This window comes from Myxocyprinus asiaticus, chromosome 12 (genome assembly GCF_019703515.2).
Source record: "Myxocyprinus asiaticus isolate MX2 ecotype Aquarium Trade chromosome 12, UBuf_Myxa_2, whole genome shotgun sequence".
Classification (NCBI taxonomy): Eukaryota; Metazoa; Chordata; class Actinopteri; order Cypriniformes; family Catostomidae; genus Myxocyprinus; species Myxocyprinus asiaticus.
Genome location: NC_059355.1, coordinates 33,753,825 through 33,781,689, shown reverse-complemented (window position 1 = coordinate 33,781,689; position 27,865 = coordinate 33,753,825). Strand labels below are relative to the sequence as shown.

General features: G+C 37.8%; 1 protein-coding gene across 11 annotated transcripts in view; it reads right to left on the bottom strand.

Annotated features, from left to right (window-relative positions):
* Nucleotides 1-27,865, bottom strand: part of LOC127448733 (E3 ubiquitin ligase TRAF3IP2-like) — a 49,604-nt gene that overhangs the window by 20,544 nt on the left and 1,195 nt on the right. Inside the window, exons 3-15 of one of the 11 annotated variants that reach the window (XM_051711506.1) lie at nt 27,270-27,384; nt 26,526-26,684; nt 24,731-24,840; nt 23,991-24,135; nt 22,655-22,808; nt 22,257-22,437; nt 21,941-21,992; nt 20,558-21,584; nt 18,561-18,604; nt 18,351-18,465; nt 17,093-17,197; nt 16,435-16,754; nt 11,132-12,831 (exon numbers count right to left, since the gene is read on the bottom strand). The gene's annotated coding sequence lies outside the window, so the exon portion shown is untranslated. The other 10 variants (XM_051711508.1, XM_051711504.1, XM_051711509.1 and 7 more) reach the window with 10 other exon arrangements.

The window sequence follows — 27,865 nt, the reverse complement described above, 5'->3', positions numbered from 1 at the left end:
GCCAAAAATGATACTGTCTTATGTTGTCCAGTTTGATGTTCAAATTCTCTAAGTATGGTTTAATCCATATTCCAAAAGGTTTGATTGCTTTAGGTCTAGCTTCATACAGATAAGAACAATCTGGTTGGAATACTGGTGTAAAGGCTGGAATTACTTAGATTTGCTTTGAGTTTGACTGCATATTGTAAGGCCAGATTCAGCCGCCTATTCTGGAGGGAAGGTTCACCGGCTTCTGTATAAAGGCTTTGAATGGGACTTGTTCTGAAGGCTCCAAGAGCTAGACGTATTCCCTGATGGTGTATTGTGTCAAGTGTTCGAATGTATGACTTCCTTGCCTGACCATACACAATACTCCCGTAATCCAGTCGGGATCTAATTAATGTTATGTAGAGATATAAAGAACGGTAGTGTCCGCACCCCATTTTATATTGGCCAGGACTTTTAAAATATTCATTGTTTTAAAAAAAAAAAAACATTCCTCAACATCTTATGTGGGATAAAGGTGAATTTATTATCACAGACAAGGCCTAAGAATTTGAAGTCATTCACTACTTTAATGGGTTCTCCCTCCATACTCAACTCTGGGTCGGGGTGTAAGGATCGGAGAAGGCAAAAATGCATACATACTGACTCTGTTTGGAAAATCTGAATCTGTTCTTTGTTGACCAGTTGTTTATTTTATTTATCCATAGTTGTTCAGCCACCCTTTAAATTCAGGTACAGACTCCAACTCTTTTCTGTACTTCTGGCTGTACAATTTTGATTGAGACATGTTGATTGATGTTGTAAGTTCTGTTCAAGATCAAACATTCATGACCAACTATATTCATTGGGTTTTAACTGTGGTTGCTGAACTATTTAAACGTATCAAGTAAGTTTAGCAAACAAACCACAAGTGAAATACATATTTGTCTTTAAATCAAATGTTGAAAACTTTTTTCAAGACTAGCTTAATTTTCATCAGCAGTGAGTGCGCTAGCATATAGACACGTTACTGAAGGCTTCGCCCTTTTCAGACTGTTACGGCTACATTGTGGAGGAAATTCTAAATTCGTCCTTTTTTTTTTTTTTATTATTGTGACTTCCTAACCAAACAATTGTACTCTGTACTGAATGTGTTTAAATGATTTGACCAAAATAAATTATGTTTGTGTCGTCGAACGCATGCAACTGCTGCTGCAGTCAGCCAACAATGATTGCTGCTGCTGCCTCTGTGCCTGGCTATTGAGCTAGCTGAGCTGTCACTACTGCTGACGTCACTCACAATGCACTTTTCCAGCCAGGGAGACAGACCATGTGTTGTGACTGAGTGTGTGACAGAGAAAATCGTTTTTGTGTCATTTAGGAGGGAAAATGCATGCATTTTAGCGTTTGGGTCACTTTTCAAAAGTTGCTAGAAGTTCCAAAAACATTTTTAAAGTAGTTAAATTTGTTGCTAGGTGCTTTTTGAAAAAAACAAGTTGCCAGGCTAGTCTGAAAAGTTGCTAAATCTAGCAATAAAACTGCTAAGTTGGCATCACTCCTCCTGCGAGCATTCCAAGATGGCTGACAGTGGACTGACTTGCTAGAAAGACGTTTCCTGCATCCGAATATCCATACTTCCCTACTATATTGTATGCCAAAAACAGTATGCCAATGGAGTAGTATGTCCGAATCCACAGTATTCATGAAGCAGTAAGCGAGAAGTACCTGGGTGACCAACTATTTCCGGTGAGATTCCGAAGTGCAGATCAACTGGACACTTAACGATCCCATAATCCCTTAGGAGCTGAGGCGACGTCATGTTCAAAATGCTGGATTTAAAAGAACGGTGGTGAATCACGAGTCATACGGCTCTTCTCAACTGTAAGTGCTATATATATAGCAAAATAATTGTTCCCTGTGCTTAAATGGTGCTTGTTTAACAAAACCTGAGCGGATAGTTTTCGTGGTTGTTGTTGTTCTTACATCATATATTCAGGTCACGAGACAATGCCCACGTAACTGGAAGTATGTCCGAAATCTATTAATACTACTCGCATGCATATCTAAAAGAACGTACTGTTTTGCTGGCAAATACATGCGTCCTTCATCCAATACAGTTCATACTGTGACAGTTTGCGTTTTCGGACGCAGCATGATTTATGCCATGGTCTGTTCTAATACACTATTATTACTGGCTGGAATGCATGCAGTTCAAACCATTGAATGCACAGGTAGTTCCAGTCAGTTTTAATCACCGTTCGATATTAATGTGCTGTTTGTAACCATAGCAACATAACATTACAGTGCAAGCAGAGTGAGCAATAGCAATTGAAAACATTTCCTAACCACTTTCATCAGCATAGCTCATATAATGGAATTCAGACCTATTAAATGCATCTTTCGCTGTCTGACAAAGCGATGCAAGACGATTAATGTGTTGTAATGAGTAGGTGAGCGTTTAACGATTTTAAATGCACTTCGGGGAGGCAACCACCCCATCCATTTAAAATCGTTTAACGCACACCTAGCCATGTGTTATCCCTTACATCAGCGTTTCCCACTTTTTACAAACCAAAAACACCCTGGCACACCACTATTAAGTCACGTAGGTATGCTGTATAATGAGGTCACAGGTGGCAAGATTGCTGAATGGGTAATGAAAAAACAACAGATTTGCTTCTTTTCCAATTTGTAGATTTGTTCTTGCAAATTAATTCTTGCAATGCCACAGCAAATTAAGGAATGCAAACCCATAAAGGGCAAAAAAGTTGAGAGAATCACTGGTCCACAAAAAAAATGTCCGGGGATATACTTTTTTTTGTTTTTGCAATTAAAATTTTTATTGATTCATCTATTAAATATGAACAGCAGAACATATATATATGCACAGAATCAATATTTAACCCTCACTCAAAATGAAATTTGAGAGGCCAAAACCTTGCACATAAAACTCTGAATCCTCAACCAAAATTCTTGCATCTTAACACATCCTCAAAAACATGGGTTGTGTCTCCATCTTCTGATTGGCATCGCCAGCAGGTGGATGTGTCTTTAAGACCAAGCCTATGCAATCTCCAATAGACTATGTAAAATCTTAAATTGCATAAGGCGAACCCTTGCATTTCTAGATGCAGATTTGATGTTTTTTAGAATCCCAGCCCACACTCCCTCCTCCAGTACCAAATTTTGATCTTTCTGCCATAATTTCTTAAGAGAAGCTGAAGTTCCGTCCCCCAGACTCTAAATTAGCAGGGAGTAATACACAGATGTTTCATGACCTTTTCCCAAAAGCAGTAATCACCACTCCCAGAGTATATGCCACTTTAGGGGGGTGTAAACCACTCCCAAAAACAGTACAGAGCAGGTGACGCAGCTGTAAATACTTATAGAACTGAGATCTAAGAATCCCAAAAAGTTGAACCAAATTTTGAAAGGATCTCAACACTCCAATCTCATAAAAGTCACCGAGTATAGTAACCCCCCCTCGCAATCCACTCTGACCAGCAAAAAGGGGACTTGTTGATGCATTATTTGGGGTTCAGCCATATGCTCGAGGCAACATTTAAAAAAAATTCCGAATTAAACAGTCTGGACACTTTTGTCCAAACCGAGTGCAAATGTGAGATAATGGGATGTAACTTAACCTCTCAGATTAATTTGATAGAAAGGCTCTGTAATGGCGAAATAGGGGCAAGAACTTCCTGTTCTATACAGAACCAGGGAGGGGCTCTCTCAGGTGGAAGCGACCAATGAGCCAAATGTCTGAGACTGTATGCACTGTATGCATAATCATAAAATAAAATCTTGGGTAGGCCTAGCCCACCTTTGTTGATCGACCTATGTAACTTATTGAAATGTAATTTGATACGCTTACCGTTCCAAATGAAGGACTTTGCTATGCTATCAAATTGCTTAAAGTTAGAAAAGGGGACATCTACAGGGAGAGACTGCAGCAAGTAATTTAATTTTGGAATACAATTCATTTTAATAACATTAACTTTCCCAATCATAGATAAATGTAATGAAGCCCACCTGTCCACATTGCTCGAAAACTGTTTTATTAAGGGGTCAAAATTAACTAAATCACACAATTTTGCTCGAAATAAAATGCCCAAATACTTAATGCCCTGTTTGGGCCACTGGAAAGCGCCTGGTTGGAAAGCCGTTACTGGGCAGTACGCTGTCAGAGCCAAAGCTTCGGATTTAGACCAATTGACTCTATATCCTGAAAACTTAGAAAAGGATTTAATAATTCTGTGGAGGCAAGGCATAGATCTAGTGGGGTCGGAGATTAATAATAAAATATAATCTGCGCAAAGCAAAAGTTTATGCGCCATACCTCCCGCCACCACCCCTGGAAAATCATCCTCCTTTCTTATCTTGGCTGTTAATGGTTCCAGGGCAAGACAGAACAATAATGGGGAAAGAGGGCAACCCTGCTGAATGCCCCTATTCAAAGTAAAATAGTCTGAAATTAGTCCATTTGTTTGTACCGCCGCTACCGGGTGTCTATAAAGTAACTTAATCCAACCAATAAATGTACTCACGAACCCATATATTTCCAAAATCTTAAAAAGATTATCCCATTCTACCATATCAAACGCCTTTTCGGCGTCAAGTGAGATGGCAGTGACCGGAGTCTGATCATTCGCCACTGACCACATGATATTGATGAAAAAGAGCTACGGCCCCGAATAAACCCCACCTGATCTATAAGAGATAACTATAAGTCATAACTTAATCGGTTAGCCCGAATTTGACAATATTTTTACATCTAGCTTGATCACGTAAATTAGACGGTAACTCTTACACTCGCTTGGATCTTTTGTACTTTTTAAGAATCAGACTGATCCGAGCTTGTGCCATGGTTGGAGGAAGCTTTCCATTCTTTAATGATTCTGTATAAACTTCTAACAAAAGTGGAGCCAATTCTGTAGCATAAGATCTAAAACAATTCAGCGGCAAAACCGTCTGGCCCTGGAGCCTTGCCTGTAGGCAAGGCCTTAATTACCTCGTCAAGCTCCTCCAAGGTTATCTCAGGGAGTTCTAATGGTTCCACAAAGTTTCTAATATCTTCATCAGTAGACAAAGACATGGAACTACAGAGATCAAGATATAATTCTTTAAAAGCATTATTAATATCAATGGCTGAGGTAAATATTTCACCACCAGTAGATTTCTCTTAGGGAATGGTAGAAAAAAAAGACTCTCTCTGCTTTATATATCTAGACAAAAGCTTCCCAGGTTTGTCCCCCGACTCAAAGTATGACTGTCTTTCCCTGAATAACCAAAACTCCACTTTCCGTGACAAGTATAGTATTATATCTGTATTTCAATCAGGTCGATTCTCTGAGGCCATAGACAACATTCGGCGCTTCAGCTCTGCCTCTGCACTTTTAATATTCCCTTCCAACTCCACGAGTTCACGTGCTTTGGATTTTTTGGTGAATGAGGCATACTGTATCTGATCCGACCCCTAAGAACCACCTTAACTTTGATTTCAGTCTTTAACATCTGTTGGAAATCAGGATTTTGCAAAAGGGATACATTAAAGTGCCAACTATATGATTTATTTTTCTCCGTATGTGGCAACATCTCAAAACTCACCAGGTCATGGTCTGAGACTAAGATGTTTCCAATTGAGCAATCCACAACAGATGAAATGAGGGACTTAGATATATATATAAAAATAAAAAATATATATATATTCTAGAATAAATCTTATGAACTGAAAAAAAAAAAATGTATAGTCCCTACCAGATGGGTTCAAAAGTCATCAGATATCTGCAAGATCAAGGTTTTTACATATCCTGAGAAGCGTCAATGTTGCTCTGGGGGCTTACACACTTTTGCTTCACTATGATCAAGGACTGAGTCCATCAAAAGATTAAAGTCTCCTCCCAATATTATATCATGAGGGCTGCCAGAGGCTTGCAACCTCCCTTCAAGATCTATAAAAAAAGCCCTGATCATCAGCATTAGGTGCATAAATATTGGCCAAAATCAACCTTTGCCCCTGAATTTCTACTAAAACAATAATAACTCTTCCTAATTTATCTTTACTCCAAGACATTTGAATTGTAGATGTTTATTTATCAGTATAATGACTCCCCTGCTCTTATTTGAGCCAGCACTAAAGAAAACATGTCCACCCCATATCTTCCCAAATTTTTCAGCTTCCTGCGGGGAAAGATGCGTTTCTTGAAGAAACACTATATCATATTTCTTACACTTAAGAAAAGAAATAACCTTCCTTCTTTTTATGGGGTGCCCCAACCCATTCACATTCCATGTGGAGAGAGATAACCTACGCGTATTAACATTTGACATATTGATATAATAAAATAAAAAATTTTTTGTCAAAAACAAGATTATACAGATCACATTCCCCATTAGTGCAACAATCAAACCCCGAACTTCCCCCCGAACAAAACAAACAGAAAAAAGAAAAACGTGTGCATTAACCCCGCGCACGACAGCGCCAACTGGCTTCAATCCCTCTAAACTCAAACAGTCCACGTACGCATACGAGAGCCCCCGCGACAACTTTGCCTTCGGATTAAAGTCCGGTGCTTCTGCACAAATTTTGTGAGGCAAAATTACATAACAGAAAATACTTTGTAAAACAGACCCCAGCCAACAGGCAGAATAAACACAAAGAACATGTAGACTCATTCACAGAACTGTCTTGAAGGTGTGTTCCTCCACAAAACAACTTCCAGCTGATATAAAGCCATTCAGTTTCCTCGGACACACAACCAAGTGATCAGTGAGCCGGCTGTTATGAGTTCAGCAGATGACGTAATCATTCTAATGTCCCTTAAAAATACTCCACAAAACAAACTCCAGCCAACAGGAGGCATAAGCACAAAGAACGAACAGATTCATCCACAACTGTCCCAAAGCAGTGTTATTCTACAAAACTCCAGACGCTAGGTGGAACCAGCACAAAAAGAAACAAAATAGGCATCCCGATTCCTCAGATGATCAAGTGTGTATTGAGCGAGTCAAATTCACTGAGGCCGCGTAAAAAAAAAAAAACACACCATGACTTACTCAGTCCATCAACTTTATAAAAGATGTGATAAAATCCTCTTTGTGAGCATGTAGATATTTTGCGGTCATCCAGTGTCAATTCTCAATCTAACTTCAGTGTAAAAGCGATCTTCCGTCAATGCAAAAGTTTCTTGGAGTGTCATACCACAAAACAAACTCCATCTGCTAGGCGGAGCCAACGCAAAAAGAAACAAAAATGGTGCCCAGCTTCCTTAGACAGTCGAGTTATGTACAGCGAGTCAGTCCACTCACATAAGAAACGCCCAGTGGATTACTCACCCATAGATTCTATGAAGGCCAGTGCCTGCCTGGGGCATAAAAATACTTTGCGACCATCCTTGGTGTCTATTCTCAGTTTGGCCGGAAACATCAGTGCAAAAGAGATCTTCCGTTGATGTAAGAGTTTCTTACATTTCTTGAACCGATCATGTTTCTCTCGTTGAATTCGCAAAGTCCGGAAACAAGAAAATATTGTGATTCTTCCAAGAAAGTTTTCCTTTGCTCCTCGCCTGGCGCAACACGAGATCTTTATCGGATGATCTCAGAAATTTGGCCAGAATTGATCGGGGCCTGTCTCCCTCAGCAGATCTGCGAGCTGGGACTCTGTGAGCTCGCTCGATTTCCTGTTTATGGCCTGTTATGTCGAGCAGATTCGGGAAGAGCTCGTCCAGGAATTTCACCATATTGCTGCCCTCTTCATGCACAGAAATTCCAACAATCCGTATATTATTCCTTTGGTTCCTATTTTCGAAATCTTCCAATTTTTCCAAAATGTGTTCCACGTCTGTTTTGGACGCAGGCGGATTAGCGGATAATTCCCTTTCTGATGACTCCAAATAATCGATCCTTTTCTCAACTTCTGCCACTCGTGACCATCTCAGAGAATTTTGTTTCTATCGTCGTAATCGATCGACGTATTACAGCGAGATCCTTCAAGTCAGCAACAACCTTCATCAGCATCACTGAGATGTTGGACAGTTGACGCTGGATTTCATCCCATCACGCCTTCCAAATCGAGTCCCCGGTCTGCAGGCCCGTCAGAGGCCTCAGCTTGAGCACGTAAGTGTCTTTTATTGTCTCCAGAGTCTGAGGATTTTGACTATTTTGCCATGTTTACCTCAAAGAGCAAATATGTAACTGGGTGTATCGAATCTCACCGGATTATAATACGCAAATAATTAAAAATAACCTAGCAAAGTGCGCAGACCTCGTGGCTCACACATCTGCTTCTCGCATGGCGTCATGTGACCCCCCTCCAAGCCTGGGGATATTTTTTTAAGAATTAGCTAAAAAGCACCAATTCGAGCTATTTTAATTATTCAAGTAAATCAAATTAACTGCACGATTGTGCAAAATTAGCTGCAAAAATAGAGGGTATTTTGTTGTGGCTTGCTTCCATATCACAAATTTGTTCAATTTTATTAACTGATTAGTTCAGTGACCACTTCTGGAGATGTCACTAGGTGGCGACAAATGAGCGTCTTATGTGCTATGAGTGAGTCAATTAATCATTTTGAATTGTTCACAACCGAAATCTACCAAGAGAATTTATAGTGTTTAAGCATTAAAAGAACAAAGCAGATCTATAGTTTTCCTTCAGCTTGAACATTATTTTTCATCCGAAAAGACAACAATAGACTAAATAATAGTAAGTTTCAATAACGTTATCCTTCAATAAAACTTGCATGACTACAAATCAACTGACTTCAGTAGAATGTTTAAGAAATATAAACACAACACATATCTACGGTATCATTTTCCTACAGATTTAAACAGCTGAGCATGATTTTTATCAGAAAAGGACAATAATAGCCTAATAATAATAATTTTGAGTTTCAATAATGTTTTTTCAACACATTAAACATTGAAAACACGTATTTGGAAGAGAGAGAGAGAAAAAAAGGGCAGTTGCTTTGATAGTAGAACGTAAAAGGACATGTTTATGTTTAGTTCTTAGCGTGTTCTTGGCAAATTTAATTTAGTTTAATAACTGGGGTCTCTGATACTTGGAAACGATAAGGTAATATTTAATTAAAATAAATTCTGAGTCATTCAATATCTCTTCACAAATTTGGACAGTTTAAATATTTATTGTTGCTTTGCACTCTCAAAGACATTATATGTGAACCAAAAATGTATATGGAAAAACACGGTGTAAAGTGGCGTCACTTCATAGACTTCAATGTATTCAGCATAACGTCCTCAACTACTGAAACTCAGGAACCCACAATGGTGCTAAGGGGATTTTCTTTATCTCTCACAATCTGTTTACTTACTGTATGAAATATCAGTGCAGTTCACAGCGGAAAAACCGCAGTACTGCAGTGGAAACAATAATGACACATTATGGGAAGTCACAATTAAGTAATGCTATCAATCTCAAAAGCAAGTAAGGGAGAGAGCACATGGACTGACTTTCATAACCAGAATATAAAACTCAAAAAGCTCAAAATAGAAGTGCAGCATTCATTAAGGATTAACTACATCACTTCTTTATAAACTATGCAAATTTTCATTTCTAACTCTTCTCAAGAGGACACTGGCTAAGCTGACTCCATTTAAAGATTTTTGTCAAAAGTTCTAAACAAGTAACTCAGATGAGCCATGTCAAACCTACAAATAATAATACAAATAATAAATGGCAGCACTTTTGCAATAAATCACCATGTCATTGAGAAAATATGGATCCTGTAATTCATACCCTTACAACGGTAACCATAAATGCCATAATATTAACCACATTGTTACTACTGTTATGGTAAAATCATAAAAATGAACAGCATCTCTTCAATTTTTAAAAGGGGGGAGAGAAAACTTCCTGTCACTTTTGTTGAAGTCAATTTACATTTGTATAGGGAAAAAATTTACAGAAGCCTCTTTATTGTTAGTAAAAGTTTATTTCCATTGCAACATTTCAAATTGTAATGTTCTTTTCACATTGTTTATAAAATGCATAAATATGGAATGCATTATAATATATTCCCAAATAATAAAAAAATGATATCTTCATGTATAATTTGGTTTGTGTGGTATTTTGTACATTGAAATATAAACAAATTGTGTGTTTTGAACCACTTTCATCATTTGGTTTACGTAGTTACTACAAGTGGTCTATTGGCGCCTCCAAGTGGCCTTTTTTTGTTTTTTGGAAGTACACTTACATAAATCATTATAGAACAAAGAGTTTTGGTCATATGGAATTAAACATTGTGTCAGACCTTCATCAGACATGTGGCTTTGTATCAGCTGTGTTTTTGGGGCACTGCACATAGTCTTTAAACAAAAAAGTATTCTATAAATAATATTTGCGGTCACTATTCAAATAGATCTAACTAATTTTTTTATACTACAATGATACATTTTTACTCTTGAATAACAAATGTCTAAGTGTCTACTTTCAAACGAGCCCAAGTCTGTATTTGTAGACCAAAGGGTTCAAGAACTGGAAGAGTTTTACTTTGGGTATATCGTTTTCAAGCTCATGCACAAAAAGAGACCGGATGTTAAGGGTTCAAGTTTTTTTTTTTTTTTTAGTTTTTTTTGTCTGTCAAATGTCCTAAACAAAACATTTTGTCAAATGTACCTAAACATTTCAGTTATGTCCTACTCCTCTTAATACATTTTGAACGTATATGACTTCATATTGAAATTGATACGACTTAGAATTTAATTTAAATATAATTTGAAATCACCTAAATTCTTCACGGCTCACAAGCAGTAGGCCGCAGGGCTTCATGACAAACATTACTCAGGTAAACATTGCACTAATTAGAGAAACTTAAAAATGTTCTCACATTTTCGCAGCGGCACATTTATACTATTGGCGTACTATACAGGTAACGTGACACTTCCCAAAATAAAAATAAAATAAAAAATGGTCTAAATAAAGACAACAAATGCCACAGTACTACTAAAACACTACTCTCATGTACCTTCTCAAACCATCACAGAGCAACGACTTGACTCTTGTGAGTATTGGCTCTTAAAATCAAATATATTCAACAATTTAGATACTTAAAACACAAGACAGTGACGGTCGATGACAGCTTGTTCGCTGACATAACTCATATAACATACATTTTTGCACAAGCATTTTGAAACACGTACATACCAATCCCAGTCGATCACTAATATCAATGTACAGAAGCGCTGAATGTTGATAGGGAGCAGGAGGTGCTCCTGGTTATCATGCAGTGGCAGAATAGCAATTGAAGCACATACTGCTGCTTAAGAGTTTCTCAACACCTTGGTATTCACCACATACACTCCGCCTACAGGTACTTCCCAGAAACATCCTTGAGATGCACTTGTTTATCAGCCTGATGTCCGAATCGCGAACGAATCGTATTTTTGAACAGATTCTTTTAAATTATTCGGATGAACCGTTTCACATAGTTTGTAAATCACTCGAGGAATGACTGTGTTTTAGGAGTAAAAGTGCGAGATTGGAACAATAGTGTTAAAAATATATCAGGAATAATTAATATTGTAAAAAAAAAAAAAAAAAAAAAATCTATTTTATTTTGGTGTGAACAGTAGGCTACTGTGTGTGTGTGTGTGTGTGTGTGTGTGGGGGGGGGGGGGGGTACAGTAAGGCACTGGACAATTTTCGGTTGGTTTCAAGGCAGAAATGTGTAGCTTATCATTTTAAAGCACTTACATTAATTCTACTGTTAAAACTCATGAATTATTGAAGCTGCAAAGAAGTTTGTTTAAATCATTGTTTTTGCAGGAATAATTAAACAGTACAATCAAATAGTATCCAATATCCAGTAGTGAAACTGGCTGTAACTTTACACAGAAAAGGTTATTAAGCGATTTTATCAAACTAAGATGCTCACACGCATATTGTTTACATCCTGTGGCTAAACGTTTGAAACAGTGAGTATTTTAACGTTTACGGATTGGCCCCATTCACTTCCTCTGTAAGTGCCTCACTGTAACCCAGTTTTTGTTTTTCCAAGAAAAGGAGAGACGTGTCTAAACCAATTTTTGGGGTAATCAACATTATGCAACAAATGCTGTTTATTGAGCTTAACTTGTATTGAACCCAGAACACTCTGAAGTTTACCACATTATAATCTAAGTTATGACAGTCAGGTATACAACTTAAAAACAAAAAACAAACAAAAAAAAAAGTTCAACAATTAGAGGCTTTACAATAATGTCAAACAGTTCCTTCGGCTTTCCTAGCTAGGATACCTTTGCACAACCCTAACCAAGGGGCCTGAAGGTTCAAATAAAAACATGGGGCACTGAATTTACTCCAGGACTATATAATTAGTGTACAATACAAATGAAATGAAAACAAAACAAGTAAATAACATAATGCTTCAGTCATCTCAGTTTGATTGATGATTTATTATCATGACAGAAAATGGTTCAGTGAAGTGACAATTAAAGTGCTGCTGCTTTTAAACCCTAGCACAGGTCATCATTATGAGACATTAAGGAAATGATAAATAATCTTTAAATTGTATGTGCACTCACAACCACTTAATTTATAATCACCACTATTGTTTTATCTTTATTTAAATATTTAAGAAATGCTTCATTATTTAATCCATAATATCACAGAACTGCTGAACTGAGTTTAGGTGTAACTGGATATACAGCGAAAAAAAACAGGGAGGGTAAACCTGAATTAACCAGAGGCAAACATTTCCGAGCATGCAGAAGGAGCTTTTTCCAAGGTAACCTAATTACATATCTAGAGACACTGACTTTCCTTTGGTTAGCAAAGCAAGACTCCAGGCACTTTTTCTGAACTAGGATGGCCCGAGGTTACTGAAGCAATAAATCTTGCAGTTCCTAAAAGAAAAAGATTCAAAATAATTCATAGAATGTTGCTGATACTAACCTAAAGATACAACATAAAAAGTATATTATTCACATTCAAGTCATTTTGTTGCAAATGTGACAAGAAAACTATAAAACAAGAAACAATATCACAGAGGACTCCTATAGAGCTTTACATCAAGGTAATTAAGTTTTTTGAAAAATAATTATATAATAAAAGATATTTTGACCATTGAAAACGATATTGAATATTGAAATGATATTCATGATTCCAAAATTAATGATAGTTACAAAAAATGAAGATGCGATTTAATTAGAGATAGTTCACCCCAAAATGAAAATTCTCTCATTTACTCACCCTCATGACATCTCAGGTGTGTATGACTTTTTCTTCTCCAGAACACATTAGAAAAAAAAAAAAAAAAAAACAGAAAAACCTCTTAGCTCAGCAGGTCCTTAAAATGCAAGTGGATGGTGATCTGACTTTTGAAGCTCCAAAAATCACAGACAGTCAGCATAAATGTCATCCATACGACTCCAGTGGTTAAATTAATGTCTTATAAAGCGACAATTTCTTTGGTGCGAAAAAAGATCAATATTCAAGTACTTTTTAAAGGGATAGTTCACCCCAAAATGAAAATTCAGTCATTGTTTACTCACCCCTATGTTGTTATAACCCCATTCTTTCTTTTTCTTAACCCAAAGGGAGAAATTGTGATTTTTTTAGTGCTCAGTAATGTAACAACCGCGTGAACTGCAGCTCCCATGCAGTCTCATGAACGTGCAGAGAAGAGTAATGGTTGGTCAAAAATTTCACTAAATAATACATTAGATTTGGGTTTATTTCTCACCAAAGCTCATCGTATGCTTTCGTAACAATCATGAGTCTCATGGAATAATTTATTAGACTTATGAAGCTTGAAGAGGTGGTCACCATAAACTGCCACTGTATGACATCACTGAACACAAATTTTTTCACAATTTCTCCTTTTGTGTTGAGAAAAATGAAGAAAGTCATATGGGGTTATAACAACACAGGGGTGAGTAATCAATGACTGAATTTTCTTTTTTGGGTGAACTAATCCTTTAACTATAAACAATCACTTCCGGTAAGCTTCACTAGAGCGCTGAGTTCACGTGGTCCCCCGTCACTATTCGCGTTGCCTTGTTACGCACGAAATCTAACAAAACGCACCATTGTGAGTAAAGAAACAAATAAATACAGATCTAAACCAAAACAGCTTCTGTACAGCGTTCCTCCCACTCAGTTGTAAATAGCACTGCTCTTCCAGGTGTGTCGCACATGCATCAGTTCTCCCGTGTCTCACGTGCCAACGCGACTACATCACACGCGCATACCGCTGCTGACCGGAAGCGATGATTTAGAATGAAAAAATACTTAAACATTGATCTTTTTCACACCAAAAATTATCGTGCCGCTTTAGAAGACATTAATTTAACTGCTGGAGACGTATGGATGACGTTTATACTGACTGTCTGTTCTTTTTGGCGCTTCAAAAGTCTGATCACCATCCACTTACATTTTAAGTACCTACTAAGCTATTTTTCTTTTTTTCTTCAAATGTGTTCTGGTGAAGAAAGTAAGTCATACACACCTGGGATATCATGAGGGTGAGTATCCAATGAGAGAATTTTCATTTTTGGATTAACTAACCCTTTAAGTTGTAGTACAGCCACAAGTATTCAACTAAGGAAAGTATTTCAGAACTTTATACTTGATGGTTACACAAAAGTTAACTGTTCTACTTTCATTTGATTTAAGTTTTCATGCATTTATTTATTTAGACACCCTTTTCATGGTAAAAATTAAATTAAACTGTTGAATACAGAACTTCAAAAACAGAAAACAGAACTGAATTTGTAAAAAAAAAAAAAAAATAAGAATTTGGGGGAAAAAAATAAAACAGGATTTTTTTTTTATAATTTCATGGCAGCTAAAAATAACTTTTTTGATGATGTCTTTTGTTTGTTTGTTTGTTTGTTTGTTTCATTTTTTACGCCATACCAGCTTCTATGGCTATATTCATGGCGGGAACCAGGTTTAGTTATTTAAAATAGTTAAATAAGTTAAATGAGGTGTTTAAGGCTCATTTTTCCTAAAAACCTTAAAACTAAATTTGGATTCACTTGATTAAAAACCTTTTCAAAAGAATCAACTGAATAATGCAGGTTCCTCAGATGTGTAGAGGTATAACAGTTCAGTAAAATATGTTTAATGGATAGTGGGTTCTGACAAGATGAGCACTTTGGTGAATTTTCTCCCGATAGTAAAAATTGGTGTGTGAGTCTTGTATGTCCTATCCGGCATTGTGTATAAATGATTATTAAAAGGGAACACATATCTTGTTCCAACAACAAGATTTATTTCTCGTAATTTGTTGTTTAAACATTGATCCCACTCCGACTGCAGTTAGTTTCAGATCTGTGAAAGGTATAGAGCATTTTACTGGTTCAGTAGATAGTGCTTCTCTGGCAGCTCTGTCTGCTTGTTCATTACCGGAGATTCCTGAGTGTCCAGGTACCCAGCAGAAAATAATATTAAAACTCTTTGCTTCAAGAGATGACAGTTTGATTAAAATCTTCACGATTGTTGGGTGATCAGTTTTAGTAGCTTCCAATGCTTCAAGACATGATTTTGAATCAGTTATTATTAAAAAAAAAAATTGTGGAGCAGTCTCAATAAACTTCAGTGCCAGTAGTAGAGCGTTTGCCTCTGCAGTGAAAACTGAACTTTGGTCAGGGATGCGGATACCCTGACACAGTTGGTTTGTTGCAAAAGCTGCTGCCACTTTATTTCCAGATTTATATCCATCTGTGTATATTGGAATATGTTGTGGGTATACTGCCCTTATGTCCAGAAATTGTTGATGGAAGTCATTCGGATGCGTTTTGTATTTTTGGTTCCTTGTTAAATCCAGATGAATTTTAGGCTTTTTGAGATCCCATGGAGGAATTTTGCAGAAATGTGTCTGTTCCACACTGTTTAGATCCACTTTCAGATTCTCCAGACGGGTTTTTATATGTAGGACGAATGAAACTTGGGTTTTTTTTCATATATTGTTGAATGCTGAAGTGGGAAAACTGCTGAATAAGCTGGGTTTTCTTTATTTGTTTTAAGTTTGGTTGCATATTGTAAGGCCAACTTTAGGCATCTGATTTCCAAGGAAGGTTCATTGAGGATGTCTTTTGAGTAACAATTGCTAAAACATAATAAATACGCTGTTCTCAAATAATCAGTCTCAGTATTGTATTTGAAAACTGCAACATAAAAAATAAAAACAGGTATCTGTATCGGCACGTACCAAAAAGGAAGTAATGGTACTTGTACTCAGTCTCCAAAAAATGGTATTCGGAACATCCCTAGTTACACCACTTGTTATTTTTGGAGTCTGTAAATGAACTTTTTGGTTGAAAATGTTGTAAACGTTATAAAAATTGTATGAACCCAGCATGCATACAAAGACTACATTTCTAAGAACTTTCACATTCATTTTAAACTAGGTTTGTGGAATATTTCTCCTTTTTATCATCTTGGGAATCATTATTTGCCATTGACCCAAATGGGTAAAAGGAAAGAATGTAAATTGATCTTACACTCTCCGTTCTGAACATACATGAAAGGATATGTGATGAGGTAGCGGGCGAGCTTCTTTTTCTCTGTAGCAGCCATACTGTAGAAGAAGACATGAACGCCTCTCATGAAGTCAGCCAACCCTGGTGAACTTTGACATTCTTGTGACTCTGTGGAGCACTTTGGTGACTTTGGTGTTGGGTCTTCACCATTACCTTGGGGACTTGAGGAGTGTGGGGACCCAGGTGATGAGGATGCTGATGGGTCACAGGCTGAGTGTAAGGTAGATGGTGCAGTTGTATGTGTGGTGGAAGCAGTAGAAGTGGCTCGCCTATAATAATGGCTGAAATTCAAGTCAAGGATGACCAAAGAAGCTACTTCCAAATCCTATATTTTCATGCCTTTGGTTGGAATGTCCAAAGATAATTACAATATAATATAGTACTTTAATGAGTACAGATATTCTATGCCAAGTATCTTGCCTAATGTAAAATTCTATTCCATTTATTATATCCATTATATATCTATCATAAATTATATACATTTGTAATTACCCTGCTGTCTTACCAAGGTTTTATGACACAGAGATACTTAATGGCTGTAATTCATATGTCTAATAACAAATTATTGCCATCAGCCCCATCTTACAATGATCTTATCAACTCTTCTGGGGTAGGATACACAAATGTGGAGATGCCTCTGGAGGCAAGGTGCTTGCAAATGAGTCTCTCAGTACTGTACCAGTTGAAGCCTTTAGTGGAGTGACCAATCCATGGCAGATGGACACTTGTTGACATAGAAAAGGTTTACTATCAAAGTAAGGCCAACAATTTAAATCTTCTTCTTTCAACTGCTCCCGTTAGGTTTTGCCACAGCAGACCATATGTGATCCACATAATTGACTTGGCACAGGTTTTACGCCGGATGCCCTTCCTGACGCAACCCCCAGTGGCTGGGGGACTCTCAGGCCAACAATTAAAATATCCCCGTTATATGATGGCAGATGCTTACTTATCAAAGCATGTTACAATTCAGTGCACAAATCATGACAAGACAAATTCTACGTCAGGCAACTGAAAGGAAAAAACACATGCTAAGCTAGGCATTAGTCACCAAACAGAAGCTTCTCACAACTGTACATACAATAAAAGATCAAACAAAATTCAGATAAGGACAATGTTCAGTCACGAATAGGGGAGTTTTGATAAATCTGATAAATCTGCAACTGGGTATTTGGCTGTTATAACAACTGTTTTGAATTGGTTCCATCTCTTGGGAGACAATACAAACAAGCCTCTATGAAACTAAAAGGGGTGTGCAGTGAACGAAGTATTCATTATAGATTGGTAGCAAAGATTTATTATTTAGTGGCAGTTGCACAACCACAAACAATGTGCTGATCCCAAATTACCAAAACAGTAATTTAAATAATTTGCATGTTATGAAATAATTTTATTTTTCTCCCAATTTGGAATGCCCAATTCCCAACGTGCTCTAAGTCCTCGTGGTGGTGGAGGATGAATTTCAGCTGCCTCCGCGTCTGAGACATCTTAACCCACGCATCTTATCACGTGGATTGTTGAGCGCGTTACCGCGGAGATATAGTGCGTGTGGAGGCTTCACGCCGTCCACCGCGGCATCCACGCACAACTCACCACGCACCCCACGGAGAGCGAACCACATTATAGTGATCACAAGGAGGTTACCCCGTGTGACTCTACCCTCCCTAGCAACCGGGCCAATTTGGTTGCTTAGGAGACCCAGCTGGAGTCACTCAGCACGCCCTGGGATTCGAACTAGCGAACTCCAGGGGTGGTAGCCAGCGTCTTTACCACTGAGCTACCCAGGCCCCATGAAATTCTTTTTAAAATAATAGTAAATCTAGAAGAATATAGTGAGCCAGGCACTCTAAACAGTGTCATAGATGAGTGTTGAGTACCCTTCTTTTGTTTGGCATCTCTAAAGATCTTCTTGAGGCCCTCCTCCAAGAAAGTGAGCCAAATGCCTGACAAGTTTTTGGCTTTTTCTCTCTGCTGGGCAACTATGAGTGCCAGCTATAGAAACAGAAGGCATACATTTGTAAACTTAATTACTGGTTAAAGTCATTGGCAGCAATATAAAAAGAAAGCTTTACGCCTTGTAGACTTACATAGTCCAACAGGATTGACGACAAAACATTCCCGAGCTCTAAATCTGAAACACAAGATTACCTTTTCATCACTCAAATCTGTTTTTGTGATGCCAAAACTGTATATCAATCATAGATTACTAGAGGTGTTCTTTGGATAAGCGGCTACAGGTACTGATATACTGCCATTTTAAACCATAACAAACGCAGCCCTTGGAATTAATTTATATTGCTCCACCCTTAAACTTAAAAGTTTAATATGTACAGTAGCTGATTAGTATTAAGGCTTGTGAGAGTTACTGGCATGTGTTGTGGCATGAATAAATTATAAGGTTGCTGTTATAGGACTCTTTTTAAAACATCTTAAGTGAATGAATCTTTATGTCACAAAATGTCTTCTTTAAAGGCAAAAAGTCCTCTCCTTTAACCTCGTGTGACCCCACGTCCACATGCGTGGACATTGTATTTTGGCTTTGCTATACACAACAAATAATTTCAATTCATTTAAACCCACTGGATACTGTTAACAGCACTCTTCACTATGGGTTAAACCTCTAGCGCACCGAGTCACGTGACAACGGCATGACTTCGAATTCCGTGAAGTGCTTCTACGGGCGCAGCACCAACAAAAGTGCCTCTGGTAAGAAACCTCTAAGTTTTTTCATTGAAACCTTGGTTGTAAAGAGTAGTGTCTCTAGTTTCGTTTGATATGACGCTTTAAAAAATTCATTCATTTTTCGTCAGCGCACTGATAAACATGATGTCCACATATGTAGAAACTGGCACCTTATTCCCTCAAAAGTTGAAAAAATATGTTAGTTATTTTGAATAACTTTGAACATTAACACATCTGTGGGTCTTTTAGCTTCATTTGAATATAAATTGTTATATTTTATTTTGGTATTACTGTACAATACGGTTTATCCATTAACATTTGTAAATGCATCCCTACATATTTACTGTGCTTTTTTTACATTGAGAATCAATGGGTTCATCCAAAAGCTGAAAAATTTTGCTTTCAGAGGCTTTATATGGAGTTAGGATGAAAATAAGGTGCGAGACAGACAGCTCACTGGAGGTTAAGTAATTCACTAAATAAGGTGGGAGCAAGGGAACATCCTACAGCTTTCTATGCAGCCAAGTCCATTCACTCCTAACATCTGACCAAAAGTTCAGTTTCAGGCTGCAGATGATGTCTGGACCACTCAACAGAATTTGGCAGACATGGGACAATGGTAATTAGTACATAGATTCAGAATTTATAATGCTAATGTTTTTTTATATTTAACATGGTTGGCTGTGATTGGATGATGCTGGCCATCACTTTGAATAATAACTATTTATTCAGCTTCATAGAAAATCAGCTGTAATGTCTGTAACATCTAAAAAACATGAATAACCAACACTCCTGGAAACAAAAAACAATTTGATGAAAAAAATCCAACTTCCTATAGCTTGGAATTATTTAAAATTTCACAACTTAGTCCCGCTGTCCACATATGTGGACATAATGTTTTAGGAAAACGTTTTGCTCTAGAATTTTTAGTTTTTAGTTTATTAGGTGCTACAAGTTACAAATCAAAAAGGGACGCTCGGGTCTCAGGAGGTTAATAGCAACAATAATTTAAAATGGTGCATGACAACGATAAAAACAGATGAAATGTTTCCTGTGTTGCTAACTGAAAAATGTTAAGCAAGAAATCTGTACTTGCTGTGACAGGAGTTTACTGACTGAAAGATACATTCAGCAATTAGAGAAGAAACAAATTGGCTACAGTAATGAGGACAACTACACTTGGTGAGAAAATCATGGTTATTTTTTTTTTCACATGGCAAACACTTCACATAGTAGTTTGGGTGATAAATCAACACTGACAGTTTTACGTAAAGTCAGCTTACAAGCAACATAAACGAAAGCATTGTGGGTTGAACTGAATTATACTTCAATGTGAAATACAGTATTTTCAATGTCAGAGCATGAATTAAACTCATCTACGCAAACTGGGAAGGTTGGTCACCTTTCATGTCACCAGCTAAGTCATACTGCTTCCTCGGTTCATCTGATCTGATTTCAAGAGCAGCAAACAGTCTTCCTCTCCCCCAGTGTCCCAGAATCATCTACACCAAACAAAAAAAACACACAAAGAACACACCAAGCCAAATTAATGGGAAGTTAATAAGATAGTTCACCTGAACATGAAAATTCTGTCCTCATTTAATACCATTTACTCTCATGTTGTTCCAAACCAGTATGACTTTCTATTTTTAGTGAAATGTTAGCCTCGGTCACCATTTACTTTCATTGCATCTTTTTTCCATACAATGAAAGTGAACAGTGACTGAGGCTAACATTCTCCCTAACATCTCCTTTTGTGTTCCATGTTAGAAAGTAATTTGTACATGTTTGGAACAAAATGAGGATTAGTACATCACACATTTTCATTTTTGTGTGAACTATCCATTTAACTGAATAAAAATAGAAAATACATAATAAGCAACTTAAAAAAAATAGGTAGCTTCTTTTTAATAATTTGTTCACACATGATTGTTAAAACATATTAATAAAAAGGAAACAAAATAGCACACACAGTAGTCCAGCAACCACGGACTGTAAGTGTGCATTGGCAATCGGATTTTCTCACAAAAAGACAGAATTACTGTAACTGTATTTCCAGTGCACAGAGAATATGACATTAATATTCACAAATAAAATGTGTGAGTCAGAGGTACACAGTTTTGATCCAGGCTGATATAATACAGTATGTGCTTCAGAGGAAGATCGAGGAGCACGTCACAGCGCTTCATAATAAAAAATAAAAAAAGCAAAAAACAAATATCGGCCCATTTACACTATAGCTCTTTCATTCACACTATAGCTCTCTTTAAATGATTAATTTATCCCGGCTTTGTTATGGAGTGTGCGGCCCTCTTTCCTGGCATCCTCGAGCTCAGCTAATTGCTTCTGAAGTAACAGCTCAAAGGTCTTCTCGTCTTCTGCACTGGGGTCTTTAGAGTAGTCCTTCCCCTCAAAGTAGTACATGTGGTCTGGAAATAAAAAAAAAGTCATTAAGTCAAGTAATTTTTATTTGTATAGTGCTTTTCAAAATTAGAATGCAGAAAATTATGCTGTAATGTCTTAAAGTCCTCATTGAGCAGGTTCAACGTGAAAAACGATGAAAATCATGCCTTATAATGATTTGTCTTTAGGCCCCCAGAGAGCAAGCCAAAGGCGACTGTGGCAAGGAACCCAAAACTCCATAAAATGTTTGTTAATGGAGAAAAAACTTATGAGAAACCAGGCTCAGCTGCACCATTAAATGATCATCTAATTTTCAAGTGTCAACTAAAGGTGCTGCAAGCAATTTCTTTTTGGAATAGCATGCATAAAATGTCCATACTACCTGACAAATATCACTGAAATAGAAGTCTTGAGAAATCACTCCCGTCGAGGCTCTGTAAACAGCATAAAAGTGTCAAGTGAGCAGCCCACCCTTAATTAGCCAATCAGAAAAGCTCTTAGCCAATCGATAATTTCAACTGCTGACATCAGGTTTGCTGACATATCTTTGGAGGGTGGGATTGTGCAGAGAATGTTGTGACTGAAGGTACTGATGCGGTCCAATTCAATGGTGAAGTCTGGCAAAGTTATCAAAATGGCTGAATCGTTTGCGTCACCTTTAAAGTAAGAATATTGAAAATGAATACTAAGGGCCTTACTTTGACCCTCAATGTCCTCCTCTTCCTCTTCATCACTCTCATTAAGTTTGACATGCTCTTCTTCTGTCAGCCATTGTCCATCTCGAGAATGTCCCAGGATCAGCCTGAGGTCCACATCTTAGATGGAGCTCTCCTCTGATGACAGCAGTTTATCCACACCAAACTTTAGGATCTCACACAGCTAGAGGGGTGGGGACGTGAAGATAGGAAAAATATTGAGAAAGCAGGTGACTTTTCTCTGAACAATTGTTTTTATGTGAAGCTTCAAACATAGATAGGAAGTAACAGTTAGTTAGATGAGATATGAGCCAGGAAACAGGATATAGTAAGACCTCAATGTTGACTATGTGAGATAAAATGGAGATAAGCTGAGTCAGAAAACATGGATCTCACTTCACCTGAAGGCCAGAGGCTGCAGACTGAGCCTGGTCCAACAGAGAAAAACGTCCCCCCTCAATCACTGTGTTTGTGAGACGCAGTTTAGACACAGCACGGGAATATATGATCTCCTCTACTGTATCTCTACCTAACAGTCGTATCACTTTAACAGCCCTGTGGGTAAAATAGAAATGAGAATTTAACTACACATTCAACTAGAGGGGCCATTTAAAGGGACAACTCATCCAAAAATGAACATTCTGTTATCATTTACTCAAACCCATAGGGGAATGAAAGTAAGTCATGATATGGTACACAAAAGGAGATTTTAGGCAGTATGTCAGTCTCAGTCATCATTCATTTTCATTGCATCTTTTTTCCCATATGATGAGAGTAAATGGTGACTGAGACTGTCATTCTGCCCAACATCTCTTTTTGTATTCCAGAGAAGAAAGAAAGATTAATTTGTAACAATATGAGGGTTGTGGTGGACAACCCGCCACTTCCTCTCGTCATTGATGCCTGCCTCTTAGGGTCATCCTTCAGCCAGGCTCATAATAGGAGTAAGCCTGAGAGAGGAGAGGTGCCTCGTTTGGGCAACAGATTATGAGGCACACCTGATGTGAGTGGAGTTTCATCACCACTGCCATTTAAACGCAGAGCACGCCTCTCCTCTGGAAGCTGGCTTCTATCTCCTTGTGTTCACAAACTGGCGTCCTCGCAGGTCCAGGAGCAGAGCGGGAAGGGGTAACCGGCCGAATTAGATGCGCACCGCACCCACTCCCATGGAAAACCGGCACGGGTTAAATGAGTCGCCGGGAAGGACCGCATGCTTCGAGGCCGATGGACATGGATGCCAGGCCATCTTCCCCTCACACTCGCTATGGCCCTTGGGAAGACATGCCACCAAAGAAGCCATCGCTTCTTGTGCCATGGACCACAGAGGAGAGCATTTTGTGGCCGCCAGACCCTGTCCACATCCTGGACCATTCCTTTGGACACTCCCCATCCTTCACAAAGCCCTGTCTCACACTCCCCAACCTTAAAGAGCCCTATCTCATCTATCTATTCATCTATCCATCCATCCATCCTCTCCCACTTTCTGTTTATTCATCTCATTTAAGTAAATTGTTCAAACATAATTGTTAAAACATATTAAAAAAAAGAAGAAAGGAAATAACAACAGTGCACACATTAGTCCAGCAACCAAGGACTGTAAGTGCGCAGTAATCAAATTTTTTCACAAAAAGATCAAATTAAACTAAACTGAGTGAACTATCCCAAATGTGACTATAACAAACAATTATAATCATTTGGACAAACTAAATGATGGGCTCCAAAAACAAACAATCTCACTTTTAAAACTAGATGATTCCTGAGCATTACATTGTTTGGCCAATCCTATGTGCTCGGGCAGCTGCTTGGAGGTCATTCTGTGGGTTTAAGTCGCTGTCCACAAAGATCACAGTATCTGCTACAGTCAGGTTCATTCCAACCCCACCTAAACAAATTGTGTGGCACCTTTGCTTAGAACAGAGGTATCACAGTAAATCTTACAGTAGCAGTGAGATTGTAATTACAATGTCAACACTTCTGAGAAATAACGGAAAAATGTCCATATAAAAATGTTTGTGACATAAGTGCAAGATCTCTCTACATCAAAAAGGATGTACCACCATCTCAGACAAAGGCACAGTTCTCATGTGTGTCCTCAATATTTCTGCATCTTTGGTTAGAGTTAACTTTTGGTTTTCAGTTACTTGGATCAGTCTCAAAAGATGCAAATAAGGTTTGTATCAACAATGTTTGATATGGCAACCTGCTACACTAAAACATCATGTAAATAAATTTGTACTGCATTTCATTATATCTCTGTACATTATATTATATCACTGCACTTGCAAAGACCAGTTATTATCTATAAAAATGTCCATGGCTTTTCAAGATTTTATTAATTTCCATGAATTTCCAGGCTTGGAAATCACAATTGTAAAATTCCCTGATATTTCCAGGTTTTTCATGGCCTTGGGAACAGATATAATGTGATAGTGGCATCGGAACATCAGACTGGCAAACTCTCCAGACTGTAAACTCACCAGTTTTGGTGCCGAGGAGAAATATGAAACATCTTTGGTGCTGAAATTTTTGATAGCAAGGTTACGTTCCTCCCTGAGGACTGAGCCATCCAGTCACTCGTAACTGTAACCTACAGAAGTGAGAGAACCAACTAAAGCTGGCAGTTACAGGGTCGGTAGCACAGCAATGCACACGCAGCAGCAAACACAGGATGCGATACTGAACCCACATCAACTGCTCTAGATTGGAGGACTAGATTACTAGAACATTATATAGGGTACAGTTACATAAATGTTCCAAACTGAGAAGAGAAAAAACTATTTAAGACTACAAACTAATACAATCTCCTTTTAAAATCGAAGTCTTGCGCAAACACATTTTCTCAAGAAAAATTACGTCAAAGACTAAGATTTTTGTTCTGGCTTTTGGAAAAAGTCAGTTAAGATTGAAAGGAAAAGGTAATTTATGATCACTATCATGCAAATTTGACTGGTTAGTCAAGGAGAGAGTATCTGCACCAGGCTGGCATTGCGAAATTCATAGCTTTCTGGGCCATGCTATGTTTGTTTGTTATCTGACGTGTTACTTTTGGTGTCACTATGAATCTCTTAGTCCCTTACATGTGAAATTGATTAGTTAGATCATTGAGCTTCTGATAAGCAAAACAAAATAAGTCAAGTTCTTTTTGATGCTGGCAGTCACGGCATAGTAATTTCCACTCCACAAAAAAGCAATAAACATTAGCAGTGAAAGAAATGAGTTTTAAAAGCATGGTTGTCCAACTGAAGCCCTCAAGGCTAGCGATGATAGAGATTAAAGATATTTAACATTTGCTTAAACCGACTGCCTTAAGAGCAATAAAGCTGTTGGCAGACATAAAGTCTTTCAGTGCCAACTGTATGGCTGCACAATTTATCAAATAAATAAAAGAAAAGGGGCAAGTCAAAATAAATCTTTGTGGTTATCAATATTTTGCCACAAATGCTGTCGATTGAGCTTAACTTGTATTGGACTCGGAATATTCCTTTCAGGACAACAGTTCTTAGCATGTTTTGGATTTTTTGGATTGTAATAAATCGTCATTACAAGATCAAGAGAAATAGTTGACGATTATGATTTGTCAAAATTTTGCAGCACAAGCCAACAGTCTGATTTTCACACTGGAACTGTGAAGGCTTGTGCTGTCTAGGGATGTGCAAATAAACCACTTTTCATAATTGACTAGTCGGTCCGTTGTTTGAACAACTAGTCGTGTTAGGGATAATAACGTACAATTATTCTCCGTTATGTTCACGGGACCCCAATCAGATGCATTTCAGATGGGTATATGGACACTAAGCGCAGCACTTCAACATGGTAACTAACAGACATTAAACAAATAAATAGGCTAAATAAGAATTACATCTTATTGCACAAAGACTTGAATCTCACCACAACACCTCAAAAATACGAGAGCATTACTGACAGCAGAGAATTTAATGACAGTGATCATCTTGAAATATATTGTTGATGCGGCACTTTGCTGTAACAGCAGCGCATAAAAAGACTAAACCTAAAGCACTAAAGAGATTAAACTTCTTGCAGATGGTTTTACTGTGCTACCTGTTTTTCACTGTTTAGCACAGCAAGCTATCATCATGCAAAAACGCTCTCTAAGAAGTTGTCTCTCATTTCATTTGAGAATTGCTTCTCCCATTAAAACCACCACCACTAAAAATATATATGTTAGTTATCAACCCTATTAATCAACTAGACAGTTGTTGGGCAACTAGACGATTATTCGACCACCCTGGCACATCCCTAGTGCTGTCATACCTAGAGTTCAGTCTGTACATCTGCGTAGGTGCCAACAAAGTCCTCTGTGTCGTCAGGGGAAAACAGACTGGGCTGGATGAAGGTGAGTAGGGAATACACTTCTTGCAAGTTATTCTGAATGGGAGTTCCTGTCAAAAGCACTCGAAAGCCCACTGTAAACTGAGACAAAGATGATGTCAGATGCCAGTTAAAAGCAGGGGAAATCTGACAAATTGACAGACAGGGCAGAGTTTACACTGACAGTGACAATAAAAAACATTCAAATATATGCAAGAAATTAAAAAGTAGTCCACATAATGCATTTGCTTAACCTCTTTGAGGGTTTGATGTAGCAATGACTACTGGTTCTTCAGCCTGTGAGCCTCATCTACAACTAAAATCTTCCATTTCCAACTGTGAACATTCCAAGAGAGTGTTACAATTAGTTGAACTGAAATATGTAGTTATAAAATGTGTTTAATAGCGTTTAATTATGCACAAAATGCCTGAGAAGCAGAACTGTGCAAGTGTAGTATGTTTAAATCAAGTCTCACACTGCATATATCAGGATGGAATACAACATTACAACTGAATCTGCTCTTTCTGTATTTGTTCAGCACAAAAATGAAGAGATGATCACCTCTTCATGTAGCTGGCATCTTTCAGGCACATCAATAAAAGGGAAGAGTTTCTTTAGTGTGCAGACTTAAGCAACCTTTTGAAAGAGTATTTCTTGGATCAATCCTATAAAACAGGTGCACTAACCTCATAGGTGGTGACAAGAACATGGAAGTGTCTGTCATTCCCGAGTTCTTTCTGGAGCTCTGCCCTTCTCTCTTTATTACCAGTGTAACAGATCACAGAAAGACTGGGACAAAAACTGAGCAAAATGGACCATGAGAGAAAACCAAACAAAGCCTTTAGGTGAAAAAATTGTTAATGGAACTTACAGTATATTAAATTTACCAGAAATTTCACACTGAGAATTTTTTTAAATGACCTGCAAGTAAAATCTGTGAAAGCCGCAACTTTAAAGGATCAACCAGTTTCTCTAGTATGTACTGGTATACAACAGCATCACATTCAATGAATTTCATTTCAGTTGGGATAGTTCACCAAAACATGAAAATTGTCATTATTTACTCACCCTCATTTTGTTCTAATGTTGACTTTCTTCTGTGGAACACAAAAAGAGAAGATAGGCAGAATGTTAGCCTCAGTCACCATTTGATTTCATTGCATCTTTTTCTATACAATTAAAGTAAATGGTGACTGAGGCCAACACACTGCCTAACATCTCCTTTTGTGCTCCACTGAATAAAGAAATGGGTTTGGAACAATGAGAGTGAGTAAATGATGAC